Source organism: Protopterus annectens, chromosome 4.part0 (genome assembly GCF_019279795.1).
Source record: "Protopterus annectens isolate FY-2018-M chromosome 4.part0, PAN1.0, whole genome shotgun sequence".
NCBI classification, from domain to species: Eukaryota; Metazoa; Chordata; order Ceratodontiformes; family Protopteridae; genus Protopterus; species Protopterus annectens.
Window position 1 is genome coordinate 1,276,664,341 of NC_056733.1, and position 18,475 is coordinate 1,276,682,815.

Sequence of the window (18,475 nt, forward strand, 5' to 3'; positions counted from 1 at the left end):
ACAGTCTATTTTACATGGCAAAAAATGGAATAACCAGATGTTGATGTAAACATGTAGAGGTATGTGTGTGTATATCTACCCATAGCTACATGGAGATATACCTCTCCCTCTCCGTAGTACAAATGTATACATACATAGACAGAGTATATATATATATATATATATATATATATAAATACCCACATATAGATATATACATATGCAGACACCCATACATCCATATGTCGTTTTTTATATATATATATATATATATATATATATATATATATATATATATACACACATACATATACAGATATATATACAGCAATATATATATATATATATATATGTATATATTTATACATACCTATATATATATATATATATATATATATATATGTATACATAGATATATATATATATATATATATATATATATATATATATATACACAGCAATATATATATATATATATATATATATATATATATACACACATACATATACAGATATATATACAGCAATATATATATATATATATATATGTATAGTTATGTAGATATATATATATATATATATATATATATATATATATATATATATATATATATATATATATATATATATGTGCGGGTGTGTGTTTGTGTGTGTGTGTAAATATAAACATATATATAGCTAGGATATGATACAGCAGTTAAGAATTACATATGTTCACAGGCCGTGCAAATGGGGGTGAGGGGTCCAATCAACAAATGTGTAATACATAGCATCAACCCCCCCCCCCCAGCCAGACATGCAAACACACAATAAAAGTAAAAACACCACTGCTTCCCGGACTACAGGCAGGATACCACCAATGGGAGAGACCCGCCAAGTCTAATTCTGAAACAAATACAAATGTCCCTTGTGGGACACCCAAAAATTCTATGATTTTCAGGTTTCCAGCCATTACATCGATGACCAATGACAGGCCACGCATGTTCCCAGTCTACAAGGGAGGGGAAGCCTGATGATCCATGGGGCAAGAAAACATATGTGATGGGTCCCGAGAAGTGGAGAGTGGGTAGTATGTACTGGTGTGGCCAGACCCGACCTGCACATGGAGTAAGGAAGAGTGCCGAAGACGATGTGCAGTTTGGGAACTATGGGTATGAAATTATGGGCCTAGCTGTGCAGGTGTTGGCTGGAGTGGTTCTATGTGGACCACCCCAGGGATGTAAGCAATAGTGTGCACTGGGCAGTGCCACCACCCAACGAGCAGCCATGCCTGGTATGAGTCCCACTGCAGCAAAGTCAAGTTTACATGGCAAAGGATGGTATAACCAGATGTGTTGTTGGAAACCCACTAAATTACACCAAAAAACACTTGGTCGCAACACCCCACTGTAGGCATGTAAGCTGGACTAATTGGCATCACAAAGTATTATTGCTATCCAGACCTCACAACTGTCCCTGATATAAACTCTGATATTATGTCTGTCCCTCTTAATCCCCCTGAAAACTGGTGACTGCTGAAGGAAAGGTGATGAATTGCCCTTAAGAAATAATGATAGTGATACAGAGTTATAGACATTTCACATCAGAAATCCTATATAAATCCACATTCTCTTATTCTGCAAATGTTTCAGGTTAATACTACAAATATTTAGAAAATGTCCCTGATTGTCACTGATTATTTGAGGAGTTGTCTCTGATTCTGTTGAGGTTTCCTCCGATTGGTTGAGAGCTATGTTGCTGTCCTCACCCCTACCCAGAGGTGTGATTGTCCAGACCTACTCCCAAATGCAGGGTATATACACAGCTGTTGCTGTAGAAGAAATGGCCAGCTATAGACCTTTCCATCAGCTGTCCTGCACATCCCTGGACATGTCCCCTACTATCAGCCCCTCTGTGTGGACCAATAACACCACTTACCTATCGACCCCTGTTGCATTCGTAGTAATGTCCACAGTCACAAGTAGGTGACACCCTCCACACAACTATATTGGCAGTATATGGAACCCCCAACTCAGGTGTATTACCACAGCTGTCCCAGACTACATATGTAAAAACACATGAAGGGAAAACCCAAGCACACTTGGATCACCACCTGGCGAAGTCCACCACCCCCCAACACTCGAGACTCCTACACCAACTACTGACACTGACACCTCCTGTCCTGCCTCTCATACATATGCCAACACCCTGCAAACCTGTACTACCGCACCCCCACCAATCAGTCGAATGGCCTAGTATACAGTTAAAATGTCCCCCCTCCAACTACCCGCCTACACCTCCACTATTCACATCTACTCTACAACACAGGTATGGCATATGTAAACCTAACCCGAATACCTGAGTGTAGCCTAACCAGAAATGCTAAACCAGAATTCCACTTAACTTTACACTGACCTTCATGAGCAGCCATACCTGACATGTACACCTAACTTAAGCATGTATAAAACCTACATGTATATGAAGTAGCATGGGGGTATGCGGCAGCAAGCGGGAGTATGCCTGTGTGGGGGGCAGTACACAGATTAAGCAAAGTAGAAGCTAACAGGTTTTAGAAACTGTAATCAGAGGTTAGCAGTGCTCACTGTCACACAATCCCGCTTGTCCTGCCCAGCAACAAAATAAACTGCCTCTGCAAGGCTCGAACCCAGGACCCTGTATACTATAGTCACCCACTAAACCATCACAGCAATAAAAATAAATGAGGTATCAACAAACTAATCCTCACCACAGGTAAATCAAAACAAAGATGTGAACTGAACCTATGTACAGTGTGAAGTGGTCTAACTTACTACATAACATAAATATATGAACTAGAGTACCGCATTAAGCATAGATGTGAGGTGTTATTGTAATAAAGTGTAGAAGTTCCCAGGTCCCTATACAGTGTATGTACACATGAATCACAGATACCAGACACATAAAACATGTAATGAAGAATAAATTACTGCCATAAGGCAAATATAGTGCAAATTAACTATTAAGCAATGCTAACCACAGCACAGCTCAACTTAGTAAGAGTAAGCAATATGTAGGGGAGCCAATCCAATCTGCCTACTGGTATACCCCTTTAAGCACTGCCAACCTTAGGTAAGCAGGTGTGCCCATCTTCAAACCTGGCCAATCACGGAAAAGTGTGGGTAATTGGCCATATATAAACCACACAGGTGGGAATATATTCCATAAGTGGTTGTAGCTTCCTACAGCAGGCAGAATGGCTGGTGTGGATGAAGGCACTCATTTTAGAGCTCAGCGCTGGGGCATCCAGGAGTCAAAACCCATGGTATGGCTCCTGGTACAACACCATGAGGAGAGACCACTGCAGGGCTAGTACCAGGGCTTGCAGTATAAAATGGTGGCCTGGGACAGTCTCGCCCGTGACCTCACCAGTGCCACAGATATCCCCAGGCTGGTGAGCAGGTCAGGCACCACCATGCTGATCTGAAGCAGCGGAGGGAAGATGTACTGGAACAGTGGATCCAGCAGTCTCGGCAGATGGCTAATGCCCCAGTACTGAGTAAGTACTTATTCCACTAAGTAGTTAAGAATTGCCTAGCTTGTGTATACTATGGATAGTTATGGCTACATATCACTGTATACCACCGATATCTGCAGATGAGCTGGCTGTGAACCAGCAAGCCCATGATGCTAGGTTGCAAAGGCTGCGTCTCGAGGTAGGTTAGTATTTCTCTGCATGTACTGTCATAACAAATAAATATAATAGCCTTAGAGTGTCGTACCAGTAGGAATAAATGTGTAAAATTCTGTGAATAAAGGTATGACCCCTGGAATGCTTCTGTGTACTCTTCTGTCATATGTAGTTGAACTGTTGCATACTATAAAAAGTACTGTTGTATTAAGCAGTGTTATCCACGCTGTGGTATGCAGATAAAATGTGTATGAAGGTCTGTATAACAATGTTGGAAGTGCCAAGAGGTCAGTCATATTGTACAAGTAAGGGAGACTTAGCTAGAAGACAGTAGAAAGCTTTACATCAATTCCCTGATGGCACAGTGTACTGTGATGTTAACTATAATTTGTTGTCACACACAGCAGGGGTCTGAATCCCGGGAGTGCTATCAAGCTGTATGCATAATCATACCTCACAACTGTAAGGATTTTGTTACAATGTTCAGATAGAAAACTGTATGTATAATTACACCCAGCAACTGTACAGAATTTACTAGAGTGTTCAGCTAGACAGTTGTATGCATATTCATACCCCACAACTGTTCCAGTCTGTCCAGAACGTACAGTTACATTTATTTATTTAACATTTGTTGATCAGGAAAGTCCGACTAGGTTCCACGGAGTCTGTTTTCAGTGGAGGCCCGGGGAGAAATGCTCCAGACACATGTCTTTAGGATGTGGGAGGAAACCGGAGTACCCAGAGGAAACCCATGTGAACGCAGGGAGAACATGCAAACTAAGCACAGAAGGCACCCCAGCCAAAAACCGGACTAGAGAACCTCTTGCTGTGAGGTGACAACGTTAACTGTTGCACCACTGCATCACCCTAAATGGCCCATATCACCAGCCTGGTACCCTGTCCCCATGACAAAGCAGTGTGAGGAACACAGAAATGTAGGCAGCTGTTAATGACATATAACTGAAAGTCAAATGTGTACATAGTCATAGAATGTTCATGAAAACAAAGCTGTCATTGTAGCAGCTCACCCAAAGTGTATGACAGCAATACACAGCATATGTTGCATTAACACCTGCATCTTGTCACACCTGTATGTAAGACACAGGTCACGTATATAATAATCTATAAACATACCAGTGTACAATATAAGGCCATTGGGTAGTGTAATAATACTTGTAAGGGAAAGATCACTGCAGTGACTAGGAATGTTGTGGAAACTACAAATATATGTCAGTTGTTAATTGAAAACTCTCTCACCCCTACCATATGTGCAAAATAACCCAATGACACTCCTCAATTGGGATGTGTACACTCCAAATAATTGTTGGGACATATGTCCTAATGGATTATACATATTCACATTTGTTTCTATGCATGTGCCATGTTAAAATACACCCATATTGGTGGCCTGTTGCCATCAATGACACCTGCATGCTCTTGTAATGGCCACTGTTGTTCCATATATGCATGTGTTCTGCTTGTTCTGCAACTGTGTTAAATCTGGTGTGTCAGGTTAATGGGAATACCTATGCATGCTGTTATAACTAATCCTGAATGCTGTTGACTGTTACTAACCCATATCTGCCAAAAACCAGTGACAACACAGCTCGTATGGGAAGGCCGGTCCCAGCGGACCCACCTGTCCCACCCCAGCTGGCCATGGCACCAGGCACCAGCACATCTGGGGCCCAGCCTGGGACCTCCTCCTTCGTGGCTCTGAGCCACCTTCGGGAGGAACTGCTGCAGGGGATGGGGCTCACCACCCCTCAGAGCGGGTCTGGAGGGGTACCCATCACCCATCAACAGGTACAGGCCATGGGGCGTAGGGACCTCGATCTGGAGTATCAAGAGCGGTTACACCAGCTTGAGGGCCAAGTGGTGCTACTAGAGGGTGAGCCTGCCCCTCCTACACAGCCCCCAGCACACCCACCTTTGGGGCCGTGAAGGTGCAGTAGTGACTGGCTATGGGTGGGGACCTCAGTCCCACTGTTTCCAGTTGGGGGCTCAAGGGCTTGCGACTTCCAAACACCCCTCCATGTCCAAGGTGTTTACCCCCTACTTGTGTCATATACCGGCCCTGTATGCATCTTGTGTGCCTTGTCTGTTAACCTACCCAACCTCCCTCCCCAAATATACCTACCACCCCTCCCCAACATCCCACTCTCACCTGAAAAATAAAGAAAGGGCAATCTGTTCCCACAACAAAATCTCGTCCCATACATAACTGTCCATTTTGCACATGTGTCCACTGGACACATGCAATCTGGTCTATTTGACATCACAATGAATATATGTTGTCCTCACCCCTCCCTCAGGGGTTTTAGGTCCAAATGTACCTGCAAATATAGTGTATATGCACAGCTGTTGCTGTAGAAGAAATGGGCAGCTATAGACCTTTCCTATACCCTTCCTGCACATGCCTAGTTATTTTCCCTACTCTCTTCCCTATTTGTGCCCCATTTTTCACCACTTTCCTATCAACCCCTTTTTCTTTTATTCTAAAAAAATTTTCGCGGGGGTAAGCAGCAGTCAGCACTTTTAAGAAGCAGTAAGCGGGTTTGCATGGGCTTGCACGGGGGAAAGCTATACCTACACATGTTGAGAAATCAGAAGCTGACTTTACAAAACCATAAGCGGAGGTTAGCAATGCTTACCGTTGCAGAAACCCATGCAAACTCGCTGACAACTGCATAAAAGTGCCTTAATCCCTCTGTAGCCAACGTCCCTTGTTCTGTTCAGCAACAAAATGCAATGCCTCTCCAAGGCTCGAACCCAAGACCCTGCACTCCATACACAAAGTGATCTACCACTAAGCCATGGTTGATACACATCATATCATCCAGCACAAGCAGTCAACAGTACAGGAAATGTAGTAATATCATAGCACACAACCACTTAATGCAAGAATTCTGGACAAAGTGTGCCAAAATGTGGGTACAAGTAGGGATATATGTCAAGTACTGCTCTAAGACACCTAAAATGTTGCTAGCCATACAGTGATATGTATTAGAACACATATCTTGAAGGAGATGAAGTCTGAAACACAAAAGTGTTGGCACTAGTTACTGACCACAGTGCTGTGATCATCCATGTCAATTGTCAAAAGAATGAGGTACAGGCCAAAAATATGATCTGAACATGCATGGACATATGGACATATATAAATATCTATCTATATATATATATATATATATATATATATATATATATATATATATATATATATATATATATACATATATACATATATATATTTCTATAGATGTATATAACTATATATACAGATAGACCTGTGTATAGCATTACTACATGGGAACAAACTCCTGAACCACTCACTACAACATAACAGACCATATGCACTGTTAATGGGGGTGGGGGCTCAAATGAGGGATACCTGTTAATTAGTGCAATGTCACCCCCCACAGCCCTAAAGGATATGCTGTGCAATCCAATACCCAGTGCATACAGTTGTTGGCTACAAGACCCTCCATGACACAGCCACAATGCTTTCACAGTAAGTCAATTCACCTGTAAATGTCAGGGCGATATCTGTAACATAACATGGAGAAATGTCATTCTAACGTAGGGAATGCACAATGTGGAAGGGGTACACATCACAATGGTTCAGATATGCACACACATCTATACATTGACAAATATGTTCAGGTATATACAAATATATATATATATAGATATATATATATATATATATATATATATATATAAAATATATATATATCTTGGGGGCGTGGCCAAGGATGAACACAGGATAGTAGCAGATTTCTTCAGCTCCACCAATTTCATTACATTGACAGGAATTAATTACTTAAAAAATTAATTTTTGAAGTAATTTTCTTTCAAATATGGTTGTTTTATATAGTTCTTGAACTATATCTAAAAAAGAAAGGAAATCTTAATAATATTCCTGTCAGAAATTACTTTGGAAATTTTCCTGTCAGTTTATCAGTCTGAAATGAGTTCTAGTAAGACAAATTCTCAAGACTCCAGCATCAAGAAAGAACTTCAGTCTCTGATAATTATAGTCCAGCAACTTACTGCTAAGATGGATAAAATGGATACTAAAATAGACACTTTCATAGAAAAAACTACAAAACAAATAGACTTGTTATATATGGACCTGCAACAACAGAAGATCCAGATGACAGGCATAGAAGAAGCTGTGAATGACATGGAAAATAGAATACAAGAAGAGGAAATCAACATTGAGTTTCTGCTGAAACAAAATACACATTTACAAACAAAGCTGGATGACCTGGAAAATAGATCTTGGCGCAATAACATTAGGATTTTTGGACTGCCAGAAAATATTGAAGGTAACAATATTACTTTTTTTTTAACAACATGGCTCCTAAAACTTTAGATTTACCAGAAGCATTCTTTTGGTATCAAAAGAGCACATAGATCTATAGGTAATACTAACTCTAACAAAACTATCCTAGATCAGTTATAGTTAGATTTCTATCATCTTTGATAAAGAGATGGTTCTTAAATCTGCTTGGGCTAAAGCTCCTGTTAAGATTAAAGAAACAACTGTGCGTTTTGACAATGACTATTCTTCCATGGTATTAGCTAAAAGAAAAGTTTTTCTGCCACTAATAAGGGAGCTTAAAAAAGCACAGTTTAAAAACATACCTTCTGTTTCCTGCCAAGCTTAAAATCTTCCTTCCTGATGGTCCTAAAATTTTCGATGACTTAGACTCTGCTTTACTGTTTATCAAAAAAAATAAGATTTTGGAAAAAATAGAAGAAATGGAATGGGCTAGTCCTTCGTTAAAGAGACTGGCAACTGAAACTTGGGAAGACTTCAGAGAAGAAGAAGATACTAAAAAACAAATGATTTGTACTATGCTTTTTTTTTTCTCTCTCATCATTTTATTTTATTATTAATCTTTTTAAATATAGTTCCTGCATTTCCAAGAAGCAACAAATATTTTGAAAAAGATTTAATCAAAGTTATTCTCTGTGAGCAAAGAAATGTTTTGTTTCATAACTAGTCAAAATATCTGGAGATTTAATGGCAAGCTGTGATTTAACTTGTTTCTCTTTCTGAAGAGGAAAAATAAGGTCAGTAATTTGATACATTTATTGGCAATTTCCTATAGCAATGGACCTATTCTGGGTGATGTCCTTTGCCTTGGTATTGGCTTGCAGTATCATACTGGTGAACATTCACCTGCATATTGGTGACCCTTTGAAACACTTGTATCAATGTCCTGTTATCCTTGCCCACAGCTGATGTCCTACTCTACTTATTCCTGGATGACAGAAAGCCTTGCCTGTTTTGCTCTTGTCAAGGATTCAAATGCCATGTGTATGCATGTGTGTAGTGTCTACTGTAACATTTCTGTCTTCTGTGTTGTGAATTTTTCCAGTCAGTGATGTTCTGTCTGTCCCATTACAAGACTTGTGCATCTGTCCCCATTTTGTTTTCAAATATCTCTCTGCTAATGTGCTGTGACCATCACCACCCTGTGCCATAAAGACAGTAGCAATGGCTATGCTACCAATACCACCTTCTATGCCAGTGACAAGTGGTGTGACCTGTGTATATGAGACCTCATTCCCTTGTAATATGTCTTGCAGCCTATATGCATATGCTAGTGTATGCTGCCTCAGAACTGGTGGGTAAGCCATAATGCAGTTGTCCTCTGATCTATCTCATGGTGGGCCTTACTCAGTTGTACACTAACTTGTTGTGCCCTTGTGATTTTTTGTCTTTCATAATGAACTCCCTGCTGTACAGTGACCTTTCATTTTTATATTTAACACATTGCTGCTTTTCCATGCACTCATGTCTGCTCACTTAGCAAATTTCTAACAGCTCTGATTTTATCAGGATCAAGTTTAAAACTATCAAACTCAACACATGACCCATTTATTTGAGAGTCAATACTGATATTTTACTTGCATATTTTCATCTTTAAATTTCTCTTCCACAAGCTCACTAATAGGTAAAGAAGATTCTGATTATGTTCTCACTTGGTACAACCTCTTCAGCATAATATTAGTATCCCTACTGACTGCACCTTCTACTCCTTTGTTCACTTCAGCTGCTGCTCTTTGGAATACTTATAAAGCTAACATGACAACAGATGGTAATGTTAGAAATTTATACTTGTCCAATTTAATATCAAAGATATGCAGTTCTAAGCTAGTTTCATGTATTCTAATCTGAACAAAAGCTTGGCTTGCATCAAGCACTGAAAAGAGTTAAATGTTAGGCATAAGAGCAAGTACTTCAATATATGAAGCAGATGGCATTTTTAATAAGCTTTTAAATCTTAAGGATTGATACATAGCTTCATCTTCTCCTACTTCACAGCTGCTACCTGCAATTGATCCATTCAGTAAGTTTTGTCATTTGACCATCACTGTTATTACATCATTATTCTTGCTCAGTACTGCTTCTTAGTACAACAGGAGCTCATGTTAGAGCATGTATAAACAGTAAAGCACCAGTAAATCCAAGATGATATCTCAACATGTAGACAACCCAGACAAGGAAACAGATAGAAAAATCTCCCAAGACATCATAAGCAACTTGCTATATACTCACTGCTCTTTTCTAAATTTTTTTCTGAACTGTCACTGAAGTAACTGTGCTAAACATATTCAACACAAAGATTCTTTTTATTTATTTGACCATCAGTAGAGAGTATATTACCTCAGAGTATCTCACAAATGTGCAAGCTGCCTTTCTTGTTGTTTCCTGTAACAGTACATAAGTTCTAACTCACTGCTTCTTCAAAGACAACAAATGAACATTTATTTTACTTGCAATGCTAGATACATTTGAATTATTAAGTGGCATAGTATGAATCCTGTTAATCATAAAAAAAGTTACAAACATTATGACCCAACATATTAAGCTGCTGTGAGAAGAACTTTAGAAACATTGCTTGACATAATAATCTTTACCTTTTTTACTTTTAGTCTCAGTCAAGCAAAGTTTGTCCAACAGCCATTATTTTATCCCCTGAATAGATCAACAGCCTTTATTTTATCCCCTGAATAGATCAAGCAAAAGAATAAATGGAGACATGTACACTTTATTACACAGACTTAACACCATGAATATAGAATCAGCTACTGTGCTGCTTTCACCACCAATATTAGTGCAGCACTTGTGCCTAATTCTTAAAGTTTCTGAAAACTATGTATGATTATGGTCTTTACTACACTTACACTATGCATTGAAAAAGCATTACAAACATTTCTCTTTCAGATCTGCTGCAACACTTTATTTTGTGTACTACACATCATTGTAATTTTTTTATGCAGACAATTGTTTTGCAAAGTACTTTACCATGCTGGCATTTGTAATACTTAACACTCATAACATTGTAATGCTTACACTTATTACATTGCTGTCTTGTATGCCATGTGGTCAAATGAATTTTCCTCTCAAAACAGGTTTAATTTCTTCTCATCTGCTCTAATAGCTTTGGCTTTACAACTTTGGAAATTTCTCATTTAAACTTTTAAGTGATATACTTTAAAACTCACTTGTGATGCACACCTCAAGTACTTTATTACATGTCAAGTCAGCTTCTCTAAATAGCTTTTACTCAGCTGTTTCTCATTTGCCTCACACAGTGGGAGTCAGAAATATGGTCAGCCTTCATACTAATTGTTCAATGCAGTTTGGCCAATTAACACTACTGTGAGAAAATGTTATTTAGAGACAGCAATGACTATGACAAGAAATACTTTATTAATTTACTAACATGTCTCTGATTCATACACTACTGCTGTCAGACCTGACCATGCTAGTGTTTACCCTAGCAGCTGATGCATCATGTTGGCAAAAGCACACCTGTATACATACACATGCATTTACACACACACACACACACACACACACACACACACACACACACACATACACACACACATTCAGACAGCTATGCACATGCATACAGACATGCACACATGCTTGCACACACACACACACACACACACACACACACACACACACACACACACACACACACACACACACACACACACACACACACACACACACACACACACACACACACACACACACACACACACACACACACACACACACTCACACACACACACACACACACACACACACACACACACACACACACACACACACACACACACACACACAGAATCTTGATTCCCTACCTAACTCCCAGAATGCAAACACCCATGGAGACACACACTCATTCATGTGGCTTCTTTCAGGCCCCTACAGACATACACACGTACATTCATACACTAACACCAGCTTATCCTCACATCTTTGCTCAACTATCCTGCACTGTGAGCACTCCTTAGGAGTGAATGGGTGACTGCTGTGCTTTTACAGTGGTCGCCTTTTCCTCTAGCAGTAAAATTTCACTTGGCCAAGGACATTGGTTGGCATTGACTTTTCTAGGTTAGAGTATATGACTAATTAGAATTAGCAGCTCCCACCAGATCTCCATGTGATCATGCTGCTCTGTTTTCAAGACTGTCTTCCACTCTGTGGACCCTATGAGAGGAAAATTTCAGTAACAGGGCAGTCTGAGAATTGAAAGGTTTTAGCTCAATGGGGAAAACTGTTGAATTAAGGTATTAGCATCTTGCTAGACCTTCCTGAAACAATGGGACAGTTTTATATCTTAATGGGCAGTTGTTTAATTCACATCAATATGTTTCCAAATTACTTGGGATTTTGTTGAAAAGATCATTGACAAATAATGGTTTATCTCATGGTAATCTTGGGACTTTAAAGTTTAAGACTGTCTCTCTCTCTCTCTCTCATCTTCAATTGCATCTTCTCTTGTGAAATGAAGAAATATTATTGTAGACTAAATATTCTGTGCATGTGAGATGCAAAGTAAAACTTTGTTTATACAGTTTCCAGTTTCCTGACAAGTTTCTAAGCATATCAGTGATAATGGTGGCTGCGTGTTTGGAGTGTCAACATTTTAATCACATACAGAGGAAATGGAATTGAAAGATTAGCCCGCGGATTCACTAATCCTCTATGCAGGACTAATCTCGTCCTGCACAGAAGTGCCAGTCTAAGAGGAGGATGGCAGCGCACCATGCAAATTAAGGAAGGTGTGCTGCCTGAACACCTAATGCTACACGGAGCATGGATGAGGGCAGGGGGCATGTCTGAGAGCAGAGCTCTCAGAATAAACACACCTCTGCAAAGTAGAACAGAAGAATGTGTACATAAAAGAGTGAGACCACTCATAAGTGTCTGCATATCCCCACCAACAGTCCCCATATGTTCAACAGCAACAGTACACTGAAAAAAACACAAAGAAACCCTTGTAGTAATGTATTTAAAACTCTGAATACAGCTAACCATAGGTGCATGGGTTTGCCCATCTCTTAGCTACGGGTAAAGCAGCATAAAAGGGTGAAGAGGATAACAAGGAACATATAGCAAATGAAGCAGCACAGCAATAGAGTAGTGGTCAGAGCATGCGCCAAACGAGGAGGCATTCCCGGCTCAAGTCCCACTGCAGCAGATGCCATTTTCCATGTGTAATCTGTATACGAACATTTATCTACATTTTATTGCTGTATAACCTACCAAATAGCATTGAAATGTGAACTGGAGTACTGTATGAAATGCACACGTGAAGAGTCAGTACCATAATGAATAAGTCAGCAGTAAGCAGGCGTAAGTACAGATACGTTGTAGTAAGTATATGTATGCAATAATAAGCATATGCAAATGCGTTTGGGTGGAGTGAAGCACCGCTGACACAGATCAAGCAAAGAAAACGCTAACTGCATGTAACACATTGTGACTAAATGTCAGCAGTGCTATCCTCTGTGCAAACCTGCTCACAACTGCTTAAAAGTGCCTTAAGCACATTGTATCCAATGGCCGGTGTCACTGTGGGTCTGTGTACACTAACTGAGTCAGTCGTAGGTATCGCAAAGCATATGTGGCACACAAGGTTGGCTGGTATGCACACAAAACACAGTATCCAGCAATACCAGTCAACATTACTGGATATGTAGCTAAAGAATTAGAGGTATATGTGTTTGTATGAATACCCATAACTATATAGATATATACCTTCCTTCTCTGTAGTACAAATGTATACATACATAGATAGACATATAAATAAATACCCACAAATACAGATATACATATGCAGACACCCATACATTCACATGTCGTTAGATGTATATACAGCAATATATATATATATATATATATATATATATATATATATATATATATATATATATATATATAATGTATAGATATATATATATATATATATATATATATATATATATATATGTGTGTGTGTGTGTGTGCGTGTGTAGATATACACAGATATATAACTATGATAAGATACAGCACCTAAGAATGACATATGCTAACAGGCTATGCCAATGGAGGTGAGGGGCCCAAGCAAGAAATGTTAACACGTAGCATGAACTCCCCCCACCCCCAGCTGGACAGAGGAAACATAAAACAAACCCACAAATAATGTAAACAATCCACTACTCCCCAGACCACAGGTAGGATACAACCAGGGGGTGGGACACAGTGGACCCATGAAGTCTAATCTTGGAACAGAGAAAGGAGCGTCCCTTGTGGGACACCCCAAAAATTGCATGTTATAGGAGGAATCCTGTATGATGACCTATCAAGGCAGGGTGTGTACATACCCAGAATACAAGGGTGGGAAAGCCTGATGACCCATGGGTCGAGACAACGTATGAGATGGTTCCCGTGAAGTGGAGAGTGGGCAGTGTATAGTGGTGTGTTTAGACCCTACCTACACCCAGGATAAGGATGAGTGCTGTAGAGGAGGTGCGGGTGGGGGAACTATGGGTAGGTAATTATGAGTCTAGGCATGCAGGTGTTTGCTGGAGTGGGTCTATACGAACAGCCCCAGGGATGTAAGCAATAGTGTTCATTGGGCAGAGGCACCGCCCAACGAGCAGCCACACCTGCTACGAGTCCCACTGCAGCACAATCTATTTTACATGGCAAAAAATGGAATAACCAGATGTTGATGTAAACATGTAGAGGTATGTGTGTGTATATCTACCCATAACTACATGGAGATATACCTCTCCCTCTCCGTAGTACAAATGTATACATACATAGACAGATTATATATAAATACCCACATATAGATATATACATATGCAGACACCCATACATCCATATGTCGTTTTATATATATATATATATATATATATATATATATATATACAGCAATATATATATATATATATATATATATATATATATATATATATATATATATATATATATATACACACATACATATACAGATATATATATATATATATATATACAGCAATATATATATATATATATATATATATATATATATATATATATATATATAGTTATGTAGATATATATATATATATATATATATATATATATATATATATATATATATATATGTGCGTGTGTGTGTGTGTAAATATAAACATATATATAGCTAGGATATGATACAGCAGTTAAGAATTACGTATGTTCACAGGCCGTGCAAATAGGGGTGAGGGGTCTAATCAACAAATGTGTAATACATAGCATCAACCCCCCCAGCCAGACATACAAACACACAATAAAAGTAAAAACACCACTGCTTCCCGGACTACAGGCAGGATACCACCAGTGGGAGAGACCCGCCAAGTCTAATTTTGAAACAAATACATGAATGTCCCTTGTGGGACACCCAAAAATTCTTTGATTTTCAGGTTTCCAGCCATTACATCGATGACCAATGACAGGCCACGCATGTTCCCAGTCTACAAGGGAGGGGAAGCCTGATGATCCATGGGGCAAGACAACATATGTGATGGGTCCCGAGAAGTGGAGAGTGGGTAGTGTGTACTGGTGTGGCCAGACCCGACCTGCACCCGGAGTAAGGAAGAGTGCCGAAGATGATGTGCAGTTTGGGAACTATGGGTATGAAATTATGGGCCTAGCTGTGCAGGTGTTGGCTGGAGTGGTTCTATGTGGACCACCCCAGGGATGTAAGCAATAGTGTGCACTGGGCAGTGCCGCCACCCAACGAGCAGCCATGCCTGGTATGAGTCCCACTGCAGCAAAGCCAAGTTTACATGGCAAAGGATGGTATAACCAGATGTGTTGTTGGAAACCCACTAAATTACACCAAAAAACACTTGGTCGCAACACCCCACTGTAGGCATGTAAGCTGGACTAATTGGCATCACAAGGTATTATTGCTGTCCAGACCTCACAACTGTCCCTGATATAAACTCTGATATTATGTCTGTCCCTCTTAATCCCCCTGAAAACTGGTGAGTGCTGAAGGAAAGGTGATGAATTGCCCTAAAGAAATAATGATAGTGATACAGAGTTATAGACGTTTCACATCAGAAATCCTATATAAATCCACATTCTCTTATTCTGCAAATGTTTCAGGTTAATACTACAAATATTTAGAAAATGTCCCTGATTGTCGCTGATTATTTGAGGAGTTGTCTCTGATTCTGTTGAGGTTTCCTCCGATCGGTTGAGAGCTATGTTGCTGTCCTCACCCCTACCCAGAGGTGTGATTGTCCAGACCTACTCCCAAATGCAGGGTATATACACAGCTGTTGCTGTAGAAGAAATGGCCAGCTGTAGACCTTTCCATCAGCCGTCCTGTACATCCCTGGACATGTCCCCTACTATCAGCCCCTCTGTGTGGACCATTAACACCACTTACCTATCGACCCCTGTTGCATTCGTAGTAATGTCCACAGTCACAAGTAGGTGACACCCTCCACACAACTATATTGGCAGTATATGGAACCCCCAACTCAGGTGTATTACCACAGCTGTCCCAGACTACATATGTAAAAACACATGAAGGGAAAACCCAAGCACACTTGGATCACCACCTGGTGAAGTCCACCACCCCCCAACACTCGAGACCCCTACACCAACTACTGACACCTCCTGTCCTGCCTCGCATACATATGCCAACACCCTGCAAACCTGTACTACCGCACCCCCACCAATCAGTCGAATGGCCTAGTATACAGTTAAAATGGCCCCCCTCCACCTACCCGCCTACACCTCCACTATTCACATCTACTCTACAACACAGGTATGGCATATGTAAACCTAATCCGAATACCTGAGTGTAGCCTAACCAGAAATGCTAAACCAGAATTCCACTTAACTTTACACTGACCTTCATGAGCAGCCATACCTGACATGTACACCTGACTTAAGCATGTATAAAACCTACATGTATATGAAGTAGCATGGGGGTATGCAGCAGCAAGCGGGAGTATACCTGTGTGGGGGGGGTGGTACACAGATTAAGCAAAGTAGAAGCTAACAGGTTTTAGAAACTGTAATCAGAGGTTAGCAGTGCTCACTGTCACACAAACCTGCGTGTCCAGCCCAGCAACAAAATAAACTGCCTCTGCAAGGCTTGAACCCAGGACCCTGTATACTATAGTCACCCACTAAACCATCACAGCAATAAAAATAAATGAGGTATCAGCAAACTAATCCTCACCATAGGTAAATCAAAACAAAGATGTGAACTGAACCTATGTACAGTGTGAAGTGGTCTAACTTACTACATAACATAAATATATGAACTAGAGTACTGCAGTAAGCATAGATGTGAGGTGCTATTGTAATAAAGTGTAGAAGTTCCCAGGTCCCTATACAGTGTATGTACACATGAATCACAGATACCAGACACATAAAACATGTAATGAAGAATAAATTACTGCCATAAGGCAAATATAGTGCAAATTAACTATTAAGCAATGCTAACCGCAGCACAGCTCAACTTAGTAAGAATAAGCAATATGTAGGGGAGCCAATCCAATCTGCCTACCGGTATACCCCTTTAAGCACTGCCAACCTTAGGTAAGCAGGTGTGCCCATCTTCAAACCTGGCCAATCACGGAAAAGTGTGGGTAATTGGCCATATATAAACCACACAGGTGGGAATATATTCCATAAGTGGTTGTAGCTTCCTACAGCAGGCAGAATGGCTGGTGTGGATGAAGGCACTCATTTTAGAGCTCAGCACTGGGGCATCCAGGAGTCAAAACCCATGGTATGGCTCCTGGTACAACACCATGAGGAGAGACCACTGCAGGGCTAGTACCAGGGCTTGCAGTATAAAATGGTGGCCTGGGACAGTCTCGCCCGTGACCTCACCAGTGCCACAGATATCCCCAGGCTGGTGAGCAGGTCAGGCACCACCATGCTGATCTGAAGCGGCGGAGGGAAGATGTACTGGAACAGTGGATCCAGCAGTCTCGGCAGATGGCTAATGCCCCAGTACTGAGTAAGTACTTATTCCACTAAGTAGTTAAGAATTGCCTAGCTTGTGTATACTATGGATAGTTATGGCTACATATCACTGTATACCGCCGATATCTGCAGATGAGCTGGCTGTGAACCAGCAAGCCCATGATGCTAGGTTGCAAAGGCTGCGTCTCGAGGTAGGTTAGTATTTCTCTGCATGTACTGTCATAACAAATAAATATAATAGCCTTAGAGTGTTGTACCAGTAGGAATAAATGTGTAAAATTCTGTGAATAAAGGTATGACCCCTGGAATGCTTCTGTGTACTCTTCTGGCATATGTAGTTGAACTGTTGCATACTATAAAAAGTACTGTTGTATTAAGCAGTTTTATCCACGCTGTGGTATGCAGATAAAATGTGTATGAAGGTCTGTATAACAATGTTGGAAGTGCCAAGAGGTCAGTCATATTGTACAAGTAACGGAGACTTAGCTAGAAGACAGTAGAAAGCTTTACATCAATTCCCTGACGGCACAGTGTACTGTGATGTTAACTATAAT